The following is a 15781-nucleotide window of genomic DNA, read 5'->3' on the forward strand; positions in this document are numbered from 1 at the left end:
TCAAAATAACTCATATCTAATCAATTCCTCGCTGGATACAATCGGGGCCAGTTGGTTAAACTGATGTTTATATGATCGGTTCCAGCCCTCATCGAACAGGGTAATGCATGATTTGAAAAATCAATGATTGCTTCACATACGCCTCAGTGATCAGTTGCTATCGCTATCGTTGCTTGATTCCGGCACGAAAAAGCGTAGATAGGAATTAGAGAAAAACGAAACCTTGGCTCTGCATCTCCTCACGAAACATGATCTTCGCTTTCGACAAACACGCCAGAGGCAAGATTGAGAATAGTGATTCTCTTAAAAACTATTATCTACCTTAAAAATATTGCATAAAATTGACGTAATTTGATGTCACTTCAAAAAGTTCGAGAGCCTTTTAAGTTAAGGTATGCCTTTTTTAAAAAAAGAATTGTCGTGCCATCCCTGCATACCGCTACTCAACTGAAGTAAAATCGGTATGAGCCAAATCATAACACTCCGCTTAATATTCTGATATGTTTATGTATTTATTCATCTTATAAAAATATAGTATATAAACTTTGGAAGATTTATAGACTTATCGACTCGGCTCGACGAATGCCTGTGTGTAGGTTTCTCAGGATTGGCTGAGCCGATATTAACAGCTCCAGCGTCAAATAAAAGACCCACCCTATCAATTCTAATATATGGAGAAAGCGACCGCTCAGAATCCACAATTTTTACAATTGTGACTCCCCATCAGTTTAATTTTAATGTATGGAAGAAATTTTAATTTGAACACCATAATTAATTATCGATCAATTCATTATGGTGTTCAAATAAAATTAAACTTGAAGTATTCAGATTTACTTTAAGCTATTCAGATGACAAGGACTAAACCAAACACCGACCAAATATTCTGTCTACATTAATCCGAGACCACTATTCGTACTAGTCTAATTTCATTTGTTGATGGAGAAACGCGAATAACTTATAAAAAGATAAAAAAAAACCCAAATAATTGTTCTGTTTACACAAAATTTAAAATATCTCGAAAACTACCACATTCTTGCTTTTTTAAAGTGCATTTTTATTTAAAATGGCATTTACAGTCATATTCAATACACTGATAGAATATATTCGTAAATCGCTACGAATTAGTTTCGTATAGACAATTTTCATAAAATATGCAATTTTTTCGTACATGCAACCATTCGTAATTCTATTGAAAAGCTTTTATATTTTATTCCGAATTTTTCGTTAAAACCTCTAAACGGCTTCATTAGGCAAACTAATTGTTCGCTGCTATATACGAAAGTCTTTATAATATTTACGAGCACCACTCGTCAAACCGTCAACGTCAAAAGAGCTTCAATAGAGGTTGAATATGATGTCCTTGTTGCTGTACCTCAGATAATTGTTGATCATCCCGACGGTCTCGGTCTGGCTATTTAGTAACCATATCCATTTCCGCCGGTTTCAGGAAATTTCCCTGAACTTCTTTCGCTTCCAGTTGATCCAAAATCCGGAGCAGTACGGATTCGGTCGGAGTAAATTGAGTCATCGCGAACTGTTCGTTGGTTTTGTATGAGTAAGTTTGAGTTTTTTTCTCTTCCTAGATAATTCACAATGAAACCGAGCTCATTCCATATTCTGCCGGAGCAATGTCAAAATAATATGCTTTTAAATACTAAAACTTCCCTGAGATTACCGAAATGAATTCGTGCGATCAACTAAATCGTTTGTAATATACACAATATGCACAATTGTGCTTTTGACTATATATTGTGCTTTTGACTATATAATATGTTAAAAGCTGTAGTTCAGAAATTTTTTTATTGAAAGCTTCTCCATGATCCAAATACAATAAAAAGTTTTTTACCGATTTAAAACCACATAAATTTGACTGCAGATAGTTCATACCGGATATATTCTGTTCTGGTTTTTATACTGAAACTTTATGTTTTAATGACTTTTATGTCAAAAAGCTCCAGTCTAGGGGGTAGATAGCGTAATTGGTAAATCGTTTGCCTTGTACGCAGCTCACATGGGTTCAATTCCCAACCCCGCATATAGGGTTAGACATTTTTCTACAAAGATTTCTCTAACCCAACAAAGAGGCGAATGACCCTAAGGTTAAAACCTCTATAATCACAATAAAAAAGCTCTAGTCTGATTTTTTGCTTGAAGTTTATAGAGGATTTTTACATTGTAATATATTAGAACCAGGTTTTACGAAACAAATTCTATTCATACGACTTTCGATTTCATTCGTTGAAGTGTAACTATTAATTTAGGATACATTTTTTACATAGACTACTCTAAGAAACGAACCAATTGGAATAAGTTTGCCAAATTTCGAAAAAAAAATCATTGAATTAACATTTTAATAAACTACCAAAAAATTGGTGTAGTTTGATACAATAGAAAAAAATATTTCGAAAATGTGAATAATAATAGATAGACTGTTTTCGACGAATTTTCTGGTGGACAAGTTTAGAACGATTTTTTTCTACTTAGGGGAGATGACCCAATAGTGGATGAACTATGCCAACGCCTAAGCAATTTTAAAAGTAAACTAACTCAAATTTACTCATATATGCTATGTATTTGTATTAATTTGAAAGATTTTTCAATTCTACAGCTAAAAAAATCCATACATGTAAGTTAAACCTCTACTTTTTGCCATATTGTTAAAAAAAGGAAACGCTGTGTAAGACCCAATAGTTGTGAAAGTGTTCCTATAGTTGGAAGTCTATGTTCCTATAGTTCTAATATTTGTTTTCGCTCATCCACATGGGTTATTTCGTACCATTTTAACGAATGAAATGATTCGAACATTAAACATTATCGAATTCTAATAGTATAATAGTATAAATTGTATAAACAATTACTACTGTATTTTCAGTTTTTTGGTTTTACAGTAATGTGATCGACAGGATACCCGGGAATCTTTTCATATTTCAATCCATGAAATTCCAGTGTTCTTCTCCAAGCTGGGGATTGGTATTTAGTGACATCTTAGAACATCCCCAAGCTTAGCGTTTTGGGGAATGAAATTGATGATGTGGAAATCGGGGCCCTGAGCAAGGGCTTCTAGATTTTTTTACCCCGTAACAGCCGATAAAGGCACCCGGGTTCCCAAAAACTGAAATGCTCATAACTGCGGCATTTTCCAACCCATTTTGACTCTTTGGATTCAGGAACCATCTACTTTTAGACTCTGTGAAAATGAACCGGATGAATTCATCTGGTTGTCGGGATTTCAGAGGAATGATCCGGTATTGGAATACCATTTGTAAATTTCAATGGGATACTGGCAATATGGGTATCAAAATTCATGATTTGACCCCGAAACGGACATTCCGAACAGATTTTCGTGGGGCCGTGGGTGGCCGTTTGGATGTCAAAGTATCATATGGTCCCGTAACGATGAATAACAGATTTCTGAAACAATTGTAATTTTCGTAATGTATTGTCACTTTGAAGTTGTCAACCTCGTTAAAACGACCCCAATCTATTGAATGGAAAAAAGATGTTACATATTCCCAAACTATGTATGTAGAGAATAGAAAGAAACACAACTCTCATATCAGTGGTAGCTGGACTGAGAGAGCAGCCGATTAAAAAGTGAATAAGAGTATGTGAGCAGCAGTGGAAAAAAAAAGAAAACATCTATCCGTACCATTTTGATATGAATGGAAATGGCGGTACAACTAATGCAACAGGTAACACAACTATACCAACATGGCGGGCTGATTTGACCCAATAGTCGTGCTATACGTTTTTATGAGAACAAATAGCCAAAGCTATTTGTTTGATACTGGAAACTGCAGTTTAACTTATTTTTATGCATATGTATAAAAATGTTGCGTTTTGTTTTTACTTAGCTTTGCAGCTATTACTATTACAACTATACCGACATGGCAGACCGTATTGGCCCAATAGTTGTAATAGTTGTAATACACGAAAAAATAGCCAAAACTATACCTTTTGATATTGAAAAGTACAGTTTAACTTAGTATTAGAATGCATATGTAAAAATATGCATGGTGGGTTATGTTTACACTTAGTTAAGGACTTAGAAAAACAACTGGCTTTACTATTACAACTATACCAACATATGTTAGGTTACTCTGGCCCAATAGTTGTAATACACGTTTTTATGCGAAAGAATAGTCAAAACAATAACGTTTGATATTGAAAAGTACGGTTTAACTTCTTAGTAGAAAGTATATGTAAAATACACGATCGGTTTAGTTTTCACTTAGTTATACGCATAGAAAAAAACTACTCCTGCTAGCGAAATGGTTGGCGTGCTACCGTCGTTATTTAGTCCGCAAAGAAAAAGCATTTTATGCAGATATTTGATACTATTACAGCACAATTTTTTGTAGTATTCTAAGTAATATTAGAAATATGAAATTTATAAACTGACATTTTTCCCTTAATGCTATTTAAATGATCAAAAACAAACAATTTTCATCACTATCACAACTATACCTGCTGTCGCAACTATTGGGTCAGCTGCCCTACTTGTATATATTTATTTCGTATCTAATTTTCCAAAATATGTTTGAGGTCGATCCGATAGTTATAAGTTAAAAAAATAGCTGATAAAAATTGCACTGATAAGTGACTAAGGTGCATGCAGACAACTTGCAATTACTTGTTTGATATTTCTAGCGGAGGTAGATAGAAAAATGAGATTAAAGCAAATCCGTTTTATCAAATAATATTCGGCAGGTTTATTTAAGCGGATCATGACTATATTGAACCATTGACGCTGAAACGTCATACACAAACAACGTGCTATATCTTTTGAAGCATTGAAGATAGATACTTACTGTCTTCAGTTAAGTTAGTGGCGGTAGTAAAAGCTCAAAATTTGCTTAAGGGGTGGGAGGATGTAACGGTTTCATCGTAAAAAAACACTTTTTTGCAATATTTTCTAAATTTGGGTGAAGTGAGTTGATCGAAGCTTTTGAACATTATACTGCATCATTTCAATAAGTCTGTAATTTTTCCGTTCAAAAATATCGACAAGCGAACCGTTTTTTGGAATGTGGATGGTGGAAAAAAAACACAATTTGCGATGTTGACTGCCATTCAAAACAATTTAACCAATTTATTTCAAACTTTGCACATACTTTCTATGTAAAAAATGCCTAACTCCATGATGCGTTTTCAGGATAATTTTTCAATTAGGGGGCTTCTACTCATAAAATAGCAGAATTGAAAAATAGCGATTTTATGAGGAAAAAAACCCCTCGATTGAAAAATTTTCTCAAGAGCTCAACGTAGAGGTTAGGTATTTTTACATAGAATTTTTATGCAAAGTTTGAAATAAATGGGTTAAGCAGTTTTTGAATGGCAGTTAACACCGCAAATCGATATTCTTACATGAAAAATTTACAGAACATTATTGGAATGATGCAGTATAATGTACAAAAGTTTCGATCAATTCGCTTCACCCAAATTTCTAAAAAAAATGCAAAAAAGTGTTTTTTATTCATGCTGAAACCCTTCCCCCCTTAACACATGTTCCCAACATACTCGCTTAAAAGAAAATAAATAAAAATGTATCACTTTTGGGGGGACTAATCTGTAAAAACGTAGCACCAAAAGAAAGGGCATCCACTAAATTCCTTGAAGAAACAATTGCCCTAAAATTAGCCATTTTGGCTTTAACATGATTTGCATGTTTTTTAACCTATTTCTTGATTTTGCCTACGCACAGTGACACCTGTCCATACAAAGTTGTGATAAAATTACAACAAATGGTTTTTGTTGCTAAAAATTAGGTGTTAAACTAATTTTGGGTCTCTGAATCCATTTCTGCTTTCAGTTTTGAAATTCCACAATTTTTTTTTCGACTACTTTTATGTAAACCTACACGTTGATAACAGTAGCCAATCACATCGGATAGCAGAAATGTTTGACAAAATTAGTAAAATTTGCTATTTTTTCAGTAATATGATGCATATGTGAGCTTTTTTGTGCAAAAATTATTTACGTTTGTTCTGCATCAAGAAAACGCAATTGAGAAATTCAATGCCATATCAGTGATTTATCTTTACACGCTTTCTAATTTTTGAGATGGTCTCCCAAGGGTCACTTAACATGAATTTGACAATAAATTTAGTGATGTTTCAAGATAGGGGAGCCCGGGGCTAGTTGGTGGTTCGGGTAAGTTGGCGGAACCCCCTTTTCTCCGTTTCTATTAGACATAAAGCGCTGTCTCTCGTTGTGTACCTCGAGTAATGTGAAACGCATTATCCAAAGTATTTTTGTTGTGAAACATTATGTTTTGTAGAAGCTGTGGACGATGTTGTGTTTTTGAGCATACTTTGTAAATTTCCTTAATTTTAAACATTTTATGTTATTCAAGATGGTTTTCAATCTATTCCCCGAACGATAATATTTTTGATAGTGCGTGACAAGAGCTTTCAACATCCGTATAGATATTATACCTATTCATACCCAAACGTAATTTTTTAAATCCTTTTTTATAAAATATGCGGTTGGGGTAAGTTAGCGGTAACGCACACGGGGCAAGTTGTCATATATTTTTATTTCTGGAATTCACTCAAAAGTAAGAGAAACTTTTTCCGCGTCACATATTTTTGTCTCCAGAAATGAAGACAACTTATCAAACAATTTAATAAAATTCAGAGATGTTGCCAACAGTCCACCCTTTAATGCAACGTGTTCTATTTTGCAAGATCTACCAAAATCAAAGCGGCAAAAAATGAAAACTGAAAACAGCGCCAACTAGCCCCGGTCTCCCCTATATCGGCTTCATCTTGCGCATTTTTGCACCGAAGTTTAGCATATTCATTCTTCTTTCCAAAGAATTCAAAATTACTCCAATCGGCTATTTGAAGTTCGAAAGTACGAACAATTCTAATGAATTGCATTTAACAGAAATCCTCGACATCACTTGCTTCAACGACATGTTAAAAATTCACTTTTCATGCGATTGGCATACAATTTTGAGATAATTTTATTCAAACCGAGGAAAAAGTAAAATAAATATTTACAAACGATCTGCAAGACATTGATTTTTGGGATTTTGTCAGATGTCTGGCAATTTCTGGGGCGCTAGTGAACCTCAGCACCTACTGGTTGGCCCGTTGAGTAGGCTAGGTCCACCGTCGGGGACTAGATCGAGTAGATCGGAACGAAGCGGGGAGCTAGCCTATCTCGCCGGGGTATTCTCCTTCGGAGTAGGCTAGATCCATCGTCGGAGACTAGACCGAATAGTTCGCGAACAAATAAGGGAGGGAGTTGAATGGCTCATCGGGTAAATTGAACGAAATGGAACGAGAGAAAGCCAAAGGGCTCAAGAAATTCTAATACTAAAACCAAAGAAGAATCGGTGTCAAGAGAACTTCCTTCGCCGGGGAACTCTCCGCCGGCGTAATCTAGATTCGCCGCCGGGGACTAGACTGAGTAGACCGCGACTAGACATCACCAGTCGGGGCACCAGCAAACCGGACGCCTTCCTCCACCGGAAACGCCGAACTGACCTCGACGCCTAGCTGGTTGGCTCCGGTTCGGAACTTCTCTCGCCGGGGAATTCTCTGTCAGGGTTGGCTAGGTCCACCGTCTGGGACTAGACCGAGTAGTTCGCGAACAAGACAGGAACTCAACGAGTAAATGGCGCTGAACGCTGCAAAAAAGGAGTGCCGGTGCTACTGGCACAAGGGAGCCGAGTCGTAGTGCTGAATGGCACAAAGTAGCTGAAGGCCTCGGTGAATTAGTAGGGAAGAAGCATTAAGTCTCGACTCACAGCCAGCTTTCCGACTGCCATGCAGAAATTGCCAGTCTGTGTGGATGGTGGAAAACTGTTCTGAATTCCTGCTGAAGGAACGAACTACTAAGTAGTTAAATTAGAGTGGATGCAACGCACATAAAAACCTCTCCCCGAAGTAATTTCGTAAGGTAGAGCTGGGGAGGAATCAGGTTAATACAGAATAGATAGAACAGTATCGATTTTGTTGGTTATTTTCGGCAAATTTTAGACTAAGAGAAACGAAAGCAATGAAATTGAAAGACGGATAGGTATTCTAGAGCGAATCAGTTATAAACTTAGAACGGAAAACTAGAACTAGGCAGGCTCATATGGGCATGATCGAAAGGAAATGTGAAGAATTCCGGCGTCGGCGGTAGAACATGATGATGAGTTATGTTCTACCATAGACCATGCGGTAGGCTTGGGTGAAACGCCCAACTCCTACTCTGCAGAAGGCAAAGAATTCTTCACATTTCCTTTCGATCATGCCCATATGAGCCTGCCTAGTTCTAGTATTCCGTTCTAAGTTTATAACTGATTCGCTCTAGAATACCTATCCGTCTTTCAATTTCATTGCTTTCGTTTCTCTTAGTCTCAAATTTGCCAAAAATAGCCAACAAAATCGATACAGTAGAACCTTGCGGCAATTAAAACATAGTAACACAGAATAGATAGAAACAACTCTGAATTGTTTCTATCATTAATAAGTTTCGAAAAATTCAATCTCAAACTTTAAGAAACGTTTTTCTCGAAATGTAATAAATGACAATTGTCCTCAGATAGCACGAGTAGTATCCAGTAATAAACAAGTAATAAAGGATAAAAGCAACCGTTGATCACACCCAATCTATGAATATTACAAAAATAAAAATCACAAAACCCCTATTTAATCTTGAAACTACATTAAATACGCAACATTTTTTTCTATTAATGTCTTCGAAAGCAAATTCTCTGTGAAATTTCTGCAGGACCCAATAAGTAACAGAATGAGTTGTCGCACAAGCTCAATACGTCAGTTTTTGGACAAATCTTGGACAACATTACAGAAGGGCGCAAGAACAAAATGTAAACAAACTGATTTTATGCTTATTATTAAAGCTAATCCATTAAATTATCATTATACATTTGAATAGCATTAGAAATCAAAATTCCTGACCGCAAAAATAAGATTCATAAAAAATGCTCAGTTCAAATTTATTGAAAGTAGAATTGCGCTGTCGGTAAGCCCCTTTTTTACTCATATTATGAAGCACTCGTAATCCTTTTTCCGAGTTATGATGCATCTCTAATGCTTGCTGGAGCTTACAGCGATCGTTTTGGCCAAGTTTTGTTGCATTTATTATAACTTTTTTTTGTTTTTTTAACATTATATTCCTAAAAATTCTCATTGAATAAATTATGTGAATTAGGCCATTATTTTTTATCTACCTTGAATAAGCCCTGCTTTACCGACCGTTTTTGAGTCAATGATCAGGGTGGCCAGACCTACCGATTTATCGGCAGTCCTACCGATTTTGGTCTTCCCTACCGATTCACAGACGACCAAGGCAAAACTACCGATATTTTGTTATTCCTACCGAAAACTACCGATTTTTATTGATTTTGAACACATCCTACTCAACATTCATTTTTTGGGTTGGATTTGGTCTGGTCACATTACATTGAATCACTCGGAAGGTGTGGTACATAACATATGTTGCATGTAGCTTTGCTATACCGTTTTCGGTTGATTCCTAAAATATGTAATGTTCCAACAATAACTACTGTTAGATCGTATTTTTTGACAGCAGTTAGATTAAGATTCTACCAGTGGTACTCCTCGGCAGTAACCACAAAAATCTTTATTTATCCGCAGTCCCACCTAATGAATATTTTTGTTTTTCACAGCATAACATACTGCTACGCTACAGAAAGTGCTTTTGATGCCATCAGCACCCAAGGAGAAATGGGTGGCATCTTTCCGTCAATGTCCCGCGGCTACTTGTTTTAAAGAATACCTTTACTAAACGTTAACTCTATTACGTGAAATTACTGTACTCATTCGACAATCCGAAAACGTTGGTTACCCAAACTCTGATGTACTTCTGTCTGTGGCAGTAGCAGAGGAAATCAATAGTATTATTGTTGCTGTAACAAGTGCCTCCCACGAAACCTCAGTGCAGGTGTATTGCTGTATCGGGAGCAGTGTAGTAAGGATTGATTGATAGAAACTGAACATAATGTATCTCAACAGACCGATCAAAGATTACTTTTGGGTGGGAGATGGAAGATTATATGAGAAGAGTACTTCAGGCGAATAATCCAAACGGAAAGAAAAACATATCTTTTGGTCTATTGGATATTTCTTTGCAGCGTTACTTCAGCTTGCATATATTATATATATTGTCTTCGAATATATAATTTTCGTGCAGACTGAAATACTATACTAACTTAAACCTATTTTCAATTTGAACATTTCTCTACTTAAATTAAAGTCAAAATGATGAAAAACGCTATTGAAGAGCTGACAGCAAACATCTACCGGGTTATTCTGGCCGTACTGCGTGCGATGAGTAGAGCGCCGAAAGAAGTCCATTCTCCGCAGAGACCTACCAGAAACGTTGAAGTCCAGCTTAGCGAGAAGCAGAGGGCAGTCCATGTTGTCGGCGAGAAGATCGAACACAAAAAGTCGCTGCAGAAAAACTCTCCTGTTTCGTAGCGTAGGCAGGTTGATAAGAGCACAGCGATGCTCATACGGTGGTAGTTCAAATTCAAATTCATATAAGAAATAGTTATAAGCGGAAATTTATTCCTTTTTTTGTAGGTGCTTTCAATTCAGTACAGGAGCATTATTATTAAATTCACGCAGAAGCGATATATGGAAAAACAAATTTTAATATATACATGTACATTTTAAAACAATAATATATTTGTTAAATTTACTCGATTTGTAATTTAGAGAATAATGCTTAATTAAATCTGTTGTCCGTTTAAATATGTTTACTAAAATGGCAAGATGAACAATCTGCAACGCACATTCTGGCGAAACAGATCTTGAGATAATCTGAGACATTTTCTCCGGGGAAGTTATAACCATCGATGAATTCCAGCTGTTCAATGACAATGGCCGGAACATACTTGCAAGCACACTGTGGAAGCAATTGTTATTGCAACAGAAACTTAAACTTTATTATATTTTCATTGAACGTGAAAGCCCTAACAACAAACTGAAATGTAAACAGGGCGCAGTTTGAGGCCGCAAGAGGATTTAGTTGTCAATAAGGGGCTGCTGCCAAACGACCCTAGCTGTAAAAGCCAGCCAATGAGAGGCGGTAAAGTAGAGTGTTATACATACCAACATTTGAAAACGGCACATTGGTTTTTTTTTTAATTGTTAAGACCTTAAACAAATTATCGCTAGGAAATGAAGTGTCATAATGAATAACACACCTACTGAGTTTATTTTGGCCTTTGAGTTATGTTACTAACAATTACTCATTTAAATAGAGAACATAAAACATTCTGAAAAATTTCAAAGCCGATTTTCTCGGATGCATGCAATTGCTGTACCGCCCTTTTGAAAAATTGTCCTAGAGATCATATACGCCCTTGCTAAAAAATCTCTTTTGTCAAAATGGTCTATTTACTTGAAGAAAATATACAGTGGATAACACAGTATTAATATTTTGTGCTTAATCTTGGTGGATTTGCTCTAATTTCACTTGCTGCGGTACCTTAGAAATGGGCAACAGCATCGTGTTGGTTCCCATGCGGGATAACTGTCCACTGCTTACAAAACCATAATCTTGACTTGTCATGCACTTTTTCTTTTTCCACCGTCGATGTTTGTGCATTCAGAAATTTCAGCACATTTTGTACCTCTAAACTCAAAATAGAGCCAAAACACGACTTTCATCGCAATATCAGGTTATGATCGCGGCTAACTGCTATAGGGCTGAACGGTTGACTGCTAATCAAAACGAGTCAGTTTTCTTTCTGGTCCATAACTTCACGAGACTGGAACACTTTCAGCTGTTTACTAGGCCTGGTTAGCGCGTTATGGAATTTTTAGACCCATTCAGCCCCAAACATCACCATAATTGAGCCAAAGAGCGATGGTTTTGTTGTAAGCCGCCAGCTTCGTGTACAAGAGAGAGAAAAATTGAAAGAAAGGAAAATTTCTAGCGAAAATGCAGGAATTAAATCGAACACTCGTAGCCGGCCCCGGCACTCACACAATGACGCAGGGCTGGCTGTTTCGTCTTACTCCAATTTCAATTCCTGTGTGATCCGGCATGATCGCAATCGCATATACAAATCGTATCGTGCACTGGTTTGTGGTTTAGTGTACACTGTTGCTAACTTGCTGCAGATTGCATACCCTTTCCGACTAGGGACCATTCATAAATTACGTAACGCAAAAATTGCCCAAAATTGACCCCCCCCTCCCCCTATGTAACAAATTGTCACAAATTTTTCCATCCCCCCCTCCCCTGTTACGTAACAAATTCCAAGAAAAAAATTTTTTTCTTCGATGAAAACATGTTACGTAACGATCTAGTTAACACCCCCTCCCCCCTATGTCACAACTTGTCACAACTTGTCGTACCCCCTCCCCCCCCTAAAAGCGTTACGTAATTTATGAATGGTCCCCTAGTGCTGTTTGTCTCACACATTTCTTTGCCACTTATTTTTGAGCTAGGTCCATCTCACCGCAACTGTTCAGTCAGTGCCCACCCGCAAGGCGAGGGCACAACAGACTTACATCTGCAATGGACACATAAGCCGGCCGGCTTTTGAGCACCACGCTTCGCCAGTGGGATGGAAAATCACTAGTAGAAATGGATTGGCAAGAAACAATATCAAGGTCAATTGAATTATCGAAAGCGAAGACCGTCGTGCGGTTGATAGAGATCTTTGTACGGCAGGTAAGTAAGATACACAGAGCTACTAGTTCAGAAAGTCAATGTGATGTCGGAGAATGCTGAATTGAGTGAATTTTACTACAGTCATAAGTAGCTTAATTTCTGATTAGCTTACTACCAACCTTTTCACAGAAACACCTTGTTCAGGTGTTGTTATGTTTGCTCTGCATAAAAACCTGAAAAAGAGAAGAAATCATAATTGTTATTATGGTACATTATGGCTATGAATGATTTTATAAAATACGCAAAATCGACTTGTGCTATGCAGAGAAAAGTGAGGATACCTGATCCTTAGAAAGACTTGATTCACAAAAACACAAAAAGTTAGGAGAATATAAAAGTAAAATTTCATATCTGGGTGCATAGGTTACTAAAAACAATGAAGGGAAGTTGTTTGATTACGGAAAGTTGGATCATATTTTTAAAAATATTAAATCCATTTCAAAGAACTTTTTTTACAATTTTTTGAACGGTTGTATGAGATTGTCGGACTAATTATGTATGAATATTTTCAACTACAATTACTTTGTAAGGACCGTTTTACGAATGAAAAATTACGTTACTCATTTAAAAAAAATTAAAAAAATGTACCTCATAGAACATATATCTTTGATCGCAGTAACATTGCATACTCTTGATACCCACCATAAGCTCTCATAAACAGTTTAGAAAAGTATAAAAAAAGAAAAATATATGTTATTGAAACATAGAAAATCTAGCTAAACAGAGCTATTTTAATAAATAGCTGACATGACTTAGTAATATGGTTGAAATTTGTCGTGCTGCTGAAAAGTAGCCTACCATCCTGCGGGGTATCTATGCGCACTTTTTATCAATTTTTCATTGTTGAAGAATTATAACTCCTTTAATAATCGATGGATTCGAATCATACCAGCACAGATTTATCGTCATCCTGTATGTATTATTTATGCCCAATATGAGCAGAATTGGTTCACACATAAAAAAGTTGTTCATATAGCGTTTAAAAACATTTTTGTGAACTAGCTGAGGGCTACTTTGCACACTTTCGAACTTTTATTGAAATATCATTAATTTATACTGATATCAGAGGCTTCAACAATTTTCAACAATAAAACATCACCTATTTATTGCATTTTCTAAAATGAAAGATTCATTTTAATTTGACATTTACAACGTCACTTGTCAAAAAAAAACTTGAGTGGGTTGAGACTGCATATTGGAAAATGATGAAAAAATGGCGATATCAGTTTATCTCTAGTATGTCAGAATAGATTTTTAAGAGCATTTAAAGATTTTTTGTATTATCAATTATAAAAATAGCCACACGGTGGGATTGAAAATTTCGCAAAATAAAAAAAGTGAAATAAGGGGCGGTTTATGACGTAGATTCCAGTCCGAAACCAGTTTTTTCACGGCCAGAATCACATAGGATGGGCAAGTTGATTCTCTACAATATACGCAAGATTTGCATTGGTTGCTTACTCTCCAAAGAGGGAAAAAAGAAAAAGCGCAAATTCAATATTTCGATTTTCAACTGCAACCTGTAAGTATGAAAGTTAGAAGGAATTAATTAACCATTCATTACCATAATTACCACAAAGCCGATGCCATTTGACTGAATGCGTTTAACATAAATATCACCGCTTTAAACCACGGCTTCAAAATGATAGGGTTACGATAAGAACCGAGCTAAACAGTCTTTCAATGTTCGCACTCTTTCTCTAACTCATAACTATAGCGACTCATTTTGCCTTGTGCATATCTTTCTCGTGTACGCACCCAGTGTACGCACACGGATGTTTGAACAAGAATTTGTACATCGTTAGCTTGGATTAGGTGTTCGAGGCGAAGCTGTACATTGAGACAAAGCGTATTTGAGATGTTATAAATGCATGGCCGAAATGTTATTAGCAGGTACAAGCTTGTCCATGCTCAAGGGAAATCTACGAACTAACTAGGCTTCAACATTTCAACGTTGGACCAGACCATTCGCTTGCACACGGGTGCTAATTTCATCGTGATTTGTAAAGCTGAAAACACTCGGATAAGAACGGCACATTTGAGAGCAGTCTTCCCCAACTAGCTGACCGATACGGAGTGCCGTTTGCAATACATACATACGGTTACGGTGTTCAAATACAGCGTGCAGTGCAGTGCACGGCCTACTTCGATGGGAGAATGAACTCACTCGGGACGGGCATAGCGTACTTGGTAAATCGATTGCCTTGTACGCAACTCACCTGGGTTCGATTCCCAACCCCGGACATAGGGTTAGAAATTTTTCTAAAGAGATTTTTCTAAACCGAAAAGAGGCAAATGACCATAAGGTTAAAACCTCTATAATCCAAATAAAAAATAAAAAAATGAACTCACTCTAGCAATGCAGACATTAAAATAGTTGCAGATGTCGTCCAAATGTCCAAATGTCGTCAGGGAGGGGGGAGCGATGAGCACAAACTTCTTTGTAGAAATGTATGGTATTTTGACTATGCTTTACATTATTCAAATTTTCAGTGCCGTATCATCATAAATATTCAATTTTATCTCTTGGAATCTGTTCTAACAAGTATTTCTCAGCGATATGTACAAAACTATCGAAATTTTATTATACTACTTTTCGTTGCACATCATTTTTGTTGAATTTGCCAAGTGAAACCAAAAACATTTCCCACGTGGTACTACCGTAACCGCACTTTTCAATTGTTGTCTAATTTGCAAAGGGTTTTTATTTATTGACATAATACATAATACACATTGATGCTGACTAGTACTGTTTATTTATTTTGATAGCGTATGACATTCCATTTAACATTCGGAAAAAAATTCAGAGGAATGTGCACCGTGATAAGGTTTTATAAATCTTATTCGGTTGATTGAATGTTTGGCCATTGTTTCGACTTGAAAAAATATTATTTTCATTTTACATATTTTGCATCTCTAAGATAAGAAAAATATGCTCAAGCAAAAATTTACTCGAATATGATTCGTGGTTCGTCTGCTAGAGCCCATCAAACGAATTTTCATATGAGGCTGACAAAATAGGGTCAAAAATCTGACAAAATCGGGGACAGCCAAAATTGGGGGTTGATATGTGCGGGTTTTCGCTGTATTTGTGCTTCCATAAAATTAGATC

At 36.4% G+C, this 15781-nt stretch overlaps 1 protein-coding gene across 2 annotated transcripts in view; it reads right to left on the reverse strand.

The window, feature by feature from the left end:
* The window catches only part of LOC131677882 (uncharacterized), a 260837-nt gene that overhangs the window by 130052 nt on the left and 115004 nt on the right, over positions 1–15781 (reverse strand). The window contains exon 2 of one of the 2 annotated variants that reach the window (XM_058957970.1): positions 12789–12842. The exons of the other annotated variant lie outside the window; for it this stretch is intronic. The gene's annotated coding sequence lies outside the window, so the exon portion shown is untranslated. The remainder of the gene's footprint in view (positions 1–12788; positions 12843–15781) is intronic. 2 annotated transcript variants of the gene reach the window in all.

The sequence above is a fragment of the Topomyia yanbarensis genome, chromosome 1 (assembly GCF_030247195.1).
Source record: "Topomyia yanbarensis strain Yona2022 chromosome 1, ASM3024719v1, whole genome shotgun sequence".
Taxonomy (NCBI): domain Eukaryota; kingdom Metazoa; phylum Arthropoda; class Insecta; order Diptera; family Culicidae; genus Topomyia; species Topomyia yanbarensis.